Source organism: Salvia hispanica, chromosome 2, assembly GCF_029641045.1.
Source record: "Salvia hispanica isolate PSC_SH4W2 chromosome 2, Shi_PSC_v1, whole genome shotgun sequence".
Classification (NCBI taxonomy): Eukaryota; Viridiplantae; Streptophyta; class Magnoliopsida; order Lamiales; family Lamiaceae; genus Salvia; species Salvia hispanica.
The window spans coordinates 58909473-58918391 of record NC_142693.1 but is presented as its reverse complement, the minus strand read 5'-3'; positions in this window follow the sequence as shown (position 1 = coordinate 58918391).

The window sequence follows — 8919 nt, the reverse complement described above, 5'->3', positions numbered from 1 at the left end:
TCATTTGAGAAATTCCGACTGTACTTACTAGGGTCGAAGGTGATAGTTTACACTAATCACGCAGCCATTAAATATCTCCTGGCTAAGAAGGAGTCAAAACCAAGGTTGATCAGGTGGGTGCTACTACTGCAAGATTTCAACTGGGAGGTAAAGGATAAAAAGGGAACGGAAAACAAGGTCGTATACCATTTGAGTCGAATATTTAAAGGGGACAAGGACGAAGCCATACCCAATGCCTTCCCCGAGGAACATCTTTACTATCTAGGGATATCTGCTAGGCCTATTAACTGGGAAACAGTGTTTGTAACATCCCACTTTATCGAACCCTAATTTTTGAGACGTGAATATTTTGCATTAAATGCTTTTAATGCTATGATGTATGTGGATTAAATTATGAGTAATTTATTGCATGATTTCTTGTGACCTAATTGCGATTTGGAGTAGAGATGGAGTTGAATAGTCAAACTTGTTGATTTTATGACGTGGCTATTGATTAGTCAATATTGTAGAAAATATGATGTGGTCGTGGAATGGTCAAAGTCGATGAAAAGGTGACGTGGAGGTGAAATTTGAATGGTGGATTTTGCGTTGTGATCGTGTGAATATTTTGATACGGAGCGAAATAATATTTTAGTGAATTATTTTCCTAAGGGATGAGTGAGAATTTAATAGGAGCATTATTTATTTAATTGGAATTTTTGACCCTCCTAATTGTTGGAAAGAAATCCTATTTTTCTTGGATTTAATTATTCCTTGGGATAATTATTTAAATTAAATCCAAAGTCCGATTATTCCTTATTTATTTCATGAAATTTTCGGCCCCTATGATTATTTGAAGGAGATTTTCGAAAATCTCCTATTTATGGGAGAAGGGATTATCTTATTATATTATTTGGTCCCTTATTTATTCTCTTCCATAAATAAATTCAAATGTTCAAGCATATCTTACCATATCTAAGGAGATTTTATCATATCTCATTTTAAATAATATTTGAAATTGATTCTTTGTGGAGGAATCAATAAATTACGCCACTTTCATATTATTTGGAGAGGATTATTATTTTTATTCTGCTCCGTGATATATTATTTTACTCCGTAAAATATCCAAATTTAATCATATGCTAATTAAATATCATAAAATTTGAATTCCCCTATTTTCCTCTCTAAAATCACGCCAACTACTCTCTCATATCTCTTCCAAATCTTTTATTTATTTAATTATGGGATTATATCTTGCACTCTATAAATAAGAGTGAAAACCCTAACCCTAGATCACAAATACACGCCCCCCTCTCCCTCACGTCGATCTCCCTCTCTCCCCACTCTCTCAAAATTTTCTTCTACTTTCTCCAATATTTCTTCATCTTTTGAGAAGAATTGAAGTTGAAATTCAAGAATCTTTGAAGAATCAAGGCTATTACTTTGTTTCTACCGTTCGTTCTATCAAAAAAGGTATTTTCTATATTGATCTTTCTCCATCTACTGATTAATCGGTGTTCTTGAGTCCTCATGCATTTAGATTGAGTGAAAGGGGAAACAATTGGTGAATATGGGATGCATGTGTGTGCGTATGGAATGTGTGTGTGTGTGCGCGTACCTCAGTGTGCGTGCGTGTGTGTTGTGTGTGTGCGTGTGATGTGTGTGAAAAACACTCATGCGTAACACGATTTAATGATAGATCTGGAGTTGTGGTGCGAATAAAAGTGGTACGATAATCATATTATGATTTTGAATGGTGATATTAAAATAAGTTAATGGGGAAAAGGAAAACGTTGGGAACATGCATGATTTTGAGTAGATGATTGAGACTTACTTGTGATACACATAAATTAAAGGTGTTAACTCGCGCTCACGGAGTGATAGCAAGAAGAAGAACGTACTTGAAATCTAAGGAATCGAGGTGGGCTTTATTCTTAAACTCTTCTATGTTGCAAATTTATGAAAGTGGAGAAACAATGGTGGTTTAAACTGTTATGCCATGCCTGTGATTGTTTTGGATATTGTGTGTGCCTGATGCCTAGTTTGCGAGTGCGCTCCATTAGGCTATAGGGCTATATAAACGAATTCGGGTCTGAGTAGGGCCGCAATCCCTATCAGGCTAGTGTACATAGTTGGGATCGGGAGCCGTCCTTGCTAGTCGGCCGGTCTCGTGGGAAAATAGTGTGGCCACACTTTCATCGCACTATGGAATTGTTGATTGATGAGAAAATGGGAGGTATTGTTTGACTGGCCAGTCTATGAAATTATTTTGTGATACTCGATGATATACTTTTATAAATGCAAACTCGAGTTCACTATGGTAAGGATGGCATAGTGAAGCTTGTCTACTTGTGTGTTTTTAGACTGTGAGCACAGAAAGGAATAACAAGTCTCCTAGGTCCAGCGAATCCACTAGATCAAAGGGTCTAGGAACTCACGGATCGTTGGAAGATCTCGGTCGTCGGACACACAGAATATCGCTTCAAAACCCTCAACCACGTATACTAAAATTAGCACAGGGAAGTAGGGATCGATCCCACAGAGATGAATGCGCAATAAAAAGGTTCAAGGACTCGGGACTATTTTTTGGTTGGCTGCTGCCACGCAATTTGGGTTGAGGAAATTAAACTAGACTTGGTGTTGAAATCCGCTATGCTAACAACTAGATCTAGACAGAACAGAAATCATGCATATAAACTGGAACGAGTTGTACAATCACTAGATCTAAGAAACTATTTCCTAAATTACCTAGACCTGGGAAAACATCTGACGGTGGGGACCATTTGCTGAAAAGGTAAAGTACGGATGAAAAGCTGGAAAACAACTAACTAAAGTACTAACTAACAGCGACATCATCTTCTCCAACAATTTGCATAAAATTTTCAGTAAAAACAGAGATAGGACGTAATCGAAAACGAAGCAGACTGAATTTAAAGCAATTAAACGAAGAACAATTACAACTACGGCAGATCTACGGCTACTAGACGAAGTAAAATTAAAAGAGAGCAGAAAATTCGAAATCCATGCACAACTTGATTCCCCTGTTAAGATCCAACTTCAGATGCTAAATCCACTCCGGATCCAAGCATCTGAAACAAACTCCGACCAAAAGTATATCCATAGCTACAGATTCGCCAAACAACCACCGATCAACAACAACAACACAGATCCACAACCTATTTCCCAGATCAAGCACAGAAACGTCCAAAACAGAGAATAGCATTCAACTGCCGAAATAAAACCTCAAACAAAAACTCAGAATCAACATAAATCAACACAAAATAAACACCATCATGGCATAAACTAAATGCATAGATAATCGGTAAGTACTCAGCAACAAAATCGACTTCCAAAACGTTGAAGTTCGACGGAATAAAAGTGCAAAAAAACTGAATGTAAACTGATTGTATCTTCGCCCTCCGTGAGGACGGTGTTACCAATAACTTTCTCCGAAGATGAACCCTTAACTACCCCAAAATTCTCATTTTTCCCAAGTGTATATAAGTGTGTGAGCTGAGAACAAAATCATATATCTTGCGTGTGCTGCATGCTCCTCTATATATAGGCGTGGAAGTGGGTCCAGCGAGGTATGAATAGTCTTTGTTGCCCTCAGCTTTTGCTTCGTCCAGCCATTTTTTTCTCTTCAACTCTGCTCACTTTCCTTCGTTTTCCTTCACTAGTCCATTGCCTCCAGCTCTTCCTGGATCTAGCGATTCCTTCACACACCTGGCTTAAAAACTGCGTTAGACCCAGTAAAATAAAGTGTTTTTCACCACATAACTGATGCATGAAATTAACCTTATCAAACTGCTCACACTTAAACCATACTTGTCCTCAAGTATAAAGACACGAAAAAGAATAAGGCGAATTTCAAAGCACGGTTATCCCATGACCGACTCTTTAGACTCTATCTTAACACAGACTCCTAGACCTAGACATAACTGACGCACAAATAACAAACACTTAAAATAAATGAAAACACATAGACACATATGCATGAGCTAGCTTCAACTTTTAGGCAACCGTCCCCACAAGATCAAGGTCAATCCAACAGGCTGCACTTCTCCAAATTGGCCCCTTCCCTACTTCTACCAAATCAATCTGTCAGTTCGTCAAGATAGCCTTTTACTTCCCCAATTGTTGGATTCACTTATCACTCATTCCTCACCAGGGATGTTAGGACCGATTCTCTCACAAGTTATTGCCATACCACTGAAGCATCGGGTTATGAGAGTTTTCTCCTTTTTACACTTCGTTCTCTCCTTTTTTACTGGGTCAGGTTACTATTGCTTCCTGCCCTCAGACATATTCCCCCTGGACTTCGTCCAGCTTATACCTCCTCTTTTTTTTCATTCCTTATATTTTCTCCTCTGGACTTTGTCCAGCTTATTCCTCCATTTCCCTCTTTTTCTCACTTTTTTTTTTCTCTGGACTTCGTCCAACTTATAACTCCTTTACCTGGACTTCGTCCAGCTTATACCTTCATAACCCAATTCCCCTATTTTCTTCTCCGTCATGACTCTTCTCCCTAAGCATTCAGTGGCGGCCCCTTTTCATGTGTTAGCTCAAAGTTATTTAAGGCTTATAACTCGCTCTTATAGTGGGGCTTCACAACTAAGTACGCTAAGGCATCCTCTATCGTTCTTACTTCGTCCAGATTGACTTGACTTATTAAAGGAAAAGGCTTCTAAGTTGAAATACATCCTATCTTCAATTACTTTCACTAAGGAGATCATGCTGTATTATATTCACCAGCTCATGCGACACAGACAAAACCTAGACTTAACGACTCTTAACATGCTGACAACTACACGCATTGACTCCCCTCCCCCTCCCACTTCACTCAAGCTTGTCCCCAAGCCATCGTCGTGAAGGGGGGAAACAGGGTAGTCAATTCAACACACAATAAACAAATAATAATCCTATAAAACTTCTCACACTTAGACCGAGCATCGGGCTAAGTGGGAGAAGACACAATAAACAGAAAACATAAACTTCTCACACTTAGACCAAGCATTGGGCTAAGTGGGAGAAGGTAAACACATATAGCAAATATTCACAGAGACACAAATAATAACAAAAAAAACATTAAAAAAAAAACAGATATAACGGAATGCAGAAAATAAAAGTTACTTGGTCATGGGGGTGATTCACTTCTGGGTCTGGCTCCCTCGAGAGCCAGATTGGGGTGGGATCCCGGGTCGGGTCATCTTCACTTTCTTTTTCGCCGGCAGCTCCGGCTCCTCTTCTTCCTTCTCTTGCTCTGGTTGATCAGACACTGGTTTCTTTAACATCATGGACTTTGACTTGGATGGGATTAACACTGGCTTGGACGCGGATGGGGTAACCACTTGCTTGAGCGGATGCGGTGGTCGCTGGATGGCGGAGAAGTTTTCTTGTGTTTTGAATTTTTTGTTTTCTGTGTTTTATTTTTGATTGTGCGCACCAACTCCCTTCTTTCCCCTCTTCGCTAGGATAGCTTGGAGACAAGCTGGAGTGAAGTGGGAGGGGGTAGGAGAGTTAGTGCAATTTGTGCTCAGCATGTGTAAGAGTCTAGAAGGTTTAGGAGTTAGTTTTTTTTTAGGATTTATGTGTTTAGCATGAACTGGTGATAATAATAAGGCAAGATTCCCTTAGTAAGAGTAATTGAGAATATGATGCACTACAACTTTGAGACCTATTTCCTTTAAAAGCTGAATTCGGTTTGGAAGAAGCAAGAACGATAGAAGGTGTCTTAGTTGACCTAGTTGTGAAGCCCCACTACATAAGTGAGTTATAAGCCTTAACATTGAGTGCTAATATTTTAAAAAGGGGCTACCACCTGATGCTTAGGGAGATGAATTTTGAAAGGAGATAAATAGGTGAAGAAAAAGAAAAAAATTATTAAATACCTGGAGGTATAAGCTGCACGAAGTCCAGGAAAACAAGGAGGTATAAGCTGCACGAAGTCCAGGAAAAAAAGAAGAGAAAGAAGAATAGGAAAGGAGGATAGAAGGAGAAATTCTCATAACCCGAGGCATCAGTGGTAGGAAATAACTAAGAGTGATCGATCCTATTATCCCTGGTGAGGAATGAGTGATCGAGTGAATCCAACAATTAGTAAGCTATAGGCTATCTGGACGAGCTGACAAACCGACTAGGTAGTCGAAGAGAAGGGGAGGATTTGGAGTGTGTAGACTATTTGATTGACCTTAAGCTTGTGGGGACAATTGCTTAAAAGTTTGAACTAGTTCATGCCTATGTGTTTTATTTTCCTAAGTGTTTGTTTTTCTTTCCTTTTCTTTTTGTATGACAGTAGAGTGTCTAGGTCTAGGAGTCGGTCATGGAATAACCATGCATTGAAATTCGCCTTATTTTTTTTTCTTGCCTTTATACTTGAGGACAAGTATGGTTTAAGTGTGAGCAGTTTGATAAGGCTAATTTCATGCATAGGTTATGGGGATAAATTCTGTTATTTCCTGGGTCTAACAAGGTTTTGTAAGCCAGGTGTGTAGAGAAACTGTCAGCCCCAGGAAGAAGGAGAGGATCACTGGAGAAAGAAGCTGGCGGAGAAAGTGAGCAGAAAAGGGGAGGAGTTTACTAGATGAAGGAGCATCTGAAAGGAGGGCAAAATGGGAAGCACAAGGAAGAGTCTAGAAGCTCCATCCCATATAAATAGGAGCACGCGCCCAACATAAAGTAGTTCGTTGCTCTTTTCTCATCATCAGCTCTTAGCTCAGCCTTTCTCATTCTCTACACACACTTTAGGGGAGTCATTTTAGGGGTTCACGGTTCGCAGAAAAATCAGTCGTTGTGTAACACCGTCTCCAAGGGAGGCGAAGATACAATCATTTTTTCTGCTTTTTGTTTACGTTTCTGGTTTTCCCGAGTCTTCGCTGTTCGAAGCTCGGTCGTATTTTGTTACATTCCCGTTGGATATTGCACTAATTTGCTATAGGAATTGTTATTTTGGTTTCGTTTATGTTATAGTTGCATTTTCTATTTGCTTTTGATGGATATTGGTGATTGATCTGAGTTGGATTTTAAATTGCATGGAGATTTGTGGTTAATCGGTTGAAGTCGGTTAAATCTGTGAAGATCGGAGACGGAAATTGTGATGGTTTGTTGTGGATGGCTTGGATCCGGAGTGGATGAAGCATCCAGTGTTTGGATCTGTTCACGTTTGCATGCTTGTGATGTTTAAATTCTGTTTACTTGTGTACCTAGTCTAGTTTATCGCATTAATCTGTTTAATTTCGTTTACCCTGTTTCGACCTTTACGTTGATCTGTTTTACCTCTGTGTTTTGTGATCAAATTTTGAAGAAGATGATGTCGCTGTTAGATAAACCCATAGTTAGTTGATTCGCAGCTTTTCTGTCGTACCATGCTGTTTTGGGAAATGGTCCCCACGTTCTATTTATTCCTCTGTCTAGGTTAGTTTAGGAAATCGTTTACTAGGTCTAGCAGTCGTGTCAAACCCGTTTGGTCACTATTATGCATGTTCTGTTATTTCTGCCTAGATCTAGCTGTTAGGATAGAGCATTTCATTTCCCTAGTTTAGGAATTAAATCTCAACCCCGAGAAAATTGTGTGGCAGTAGCCAAAAATAGTTTCCAGGTCTTTAGCATGTTTACTTACGCATCTGTCTCTGTGGATTCGATCCCTGCTTCCTTGTACTAATCTTTTTAGCATAGCGGGTTGGGGGTTTTGGAGGGAAAAAGAAGTGATTGTGTGCCCAACGACAAGTAACTCGAGGATTCTCTGAGTTCCCAGTGTCTGGTGGATTTTCTGAATCGGGGAAGTTCACATTTACACAGCAATACACACACTCAGCTCATTTTTCGCTCTTCAAATGGCGACATTGCCGGGGATGGATGGCGTAGTTTGTTTATGTGTTTAGAGATTTGGTGTATATAGTTTTAATTTCTTTTATTTGTTTCTCTTTACAGTTTATGAGCAGAGGCTCACGGTTTGGAAACTGGAGTGACTCGTCTGGGTGAAGAAACGCTCAAGTCAGGTGGCAGGTCAAGGAATCAACATCCACAGTCACCACCAGATCGGGGTTTACAACAGTAGATCCATTTCTGTTCGAATCAGAAAGTGAGGAAGAGTGGAATTCGTCAAGGAGAGAGGACCCGAAGTCATCATCAGAAACAGAACAGTCAGAAACAGAGGAAGAAGCAACTGTAGACATGGCAAACCTAGTGGATCCTGATCCCGAGATCGGTTTGGACACATGCAATAACTTCACTATATGACTTGTTGCTTTGTTGAAGTTCGAAGACTTGGGATCACCATTATAGACTTATAGTAAGGGCACATATTGGAAGAACACTGTATTTTGTAATTTTTGTTGTGTGACTTGTGTCTTTGTTGGGGCTCACCACCCTAGTATTTATGGTGATATTTAATACTCACCAACTACATCAATAAATGAGAATTGGAATTCTATGAACTTACACCATTAAATGTGTTCTAAGTACTCTACTACAATGAATGGTGGGCGGCTGATTTATTCTTTTCTTTAACACATTATAGATTTATAGTGAGGGCACTTGTAGTAGCGCCTAAAAACCCGCCCCACCCAATCAGTGGATTTATCAGCGCTATTGCAGCCGTCAGCCCTAAAAAAACATTGTGGCGGCCGACCTAGAGATTGGCGGTCATCGTGGCTCCGCGATTTCCTCGACTCCAATTGGCGCTATTGCGGCGGGTTCTGCCGATTTTCCTACATTGTCATTTTGATTTTGTATAGTATTTCCACTCTATAAACACTTTGTTTTTCACCTCATTTCATCACTCCTTCAGTCCAGTCTCTTCTCATCTCATTTACATCTCTTTCTAGAAAGCAAAAAGTGACTACTGGTGGTTTCCAACATATCCCGACGAAACTCCGATGTTCCTTGGCGGTTCCTTCTCTAGTGATCCTTCCTTTGTAACTTTTTTTTATTAAATTAAGT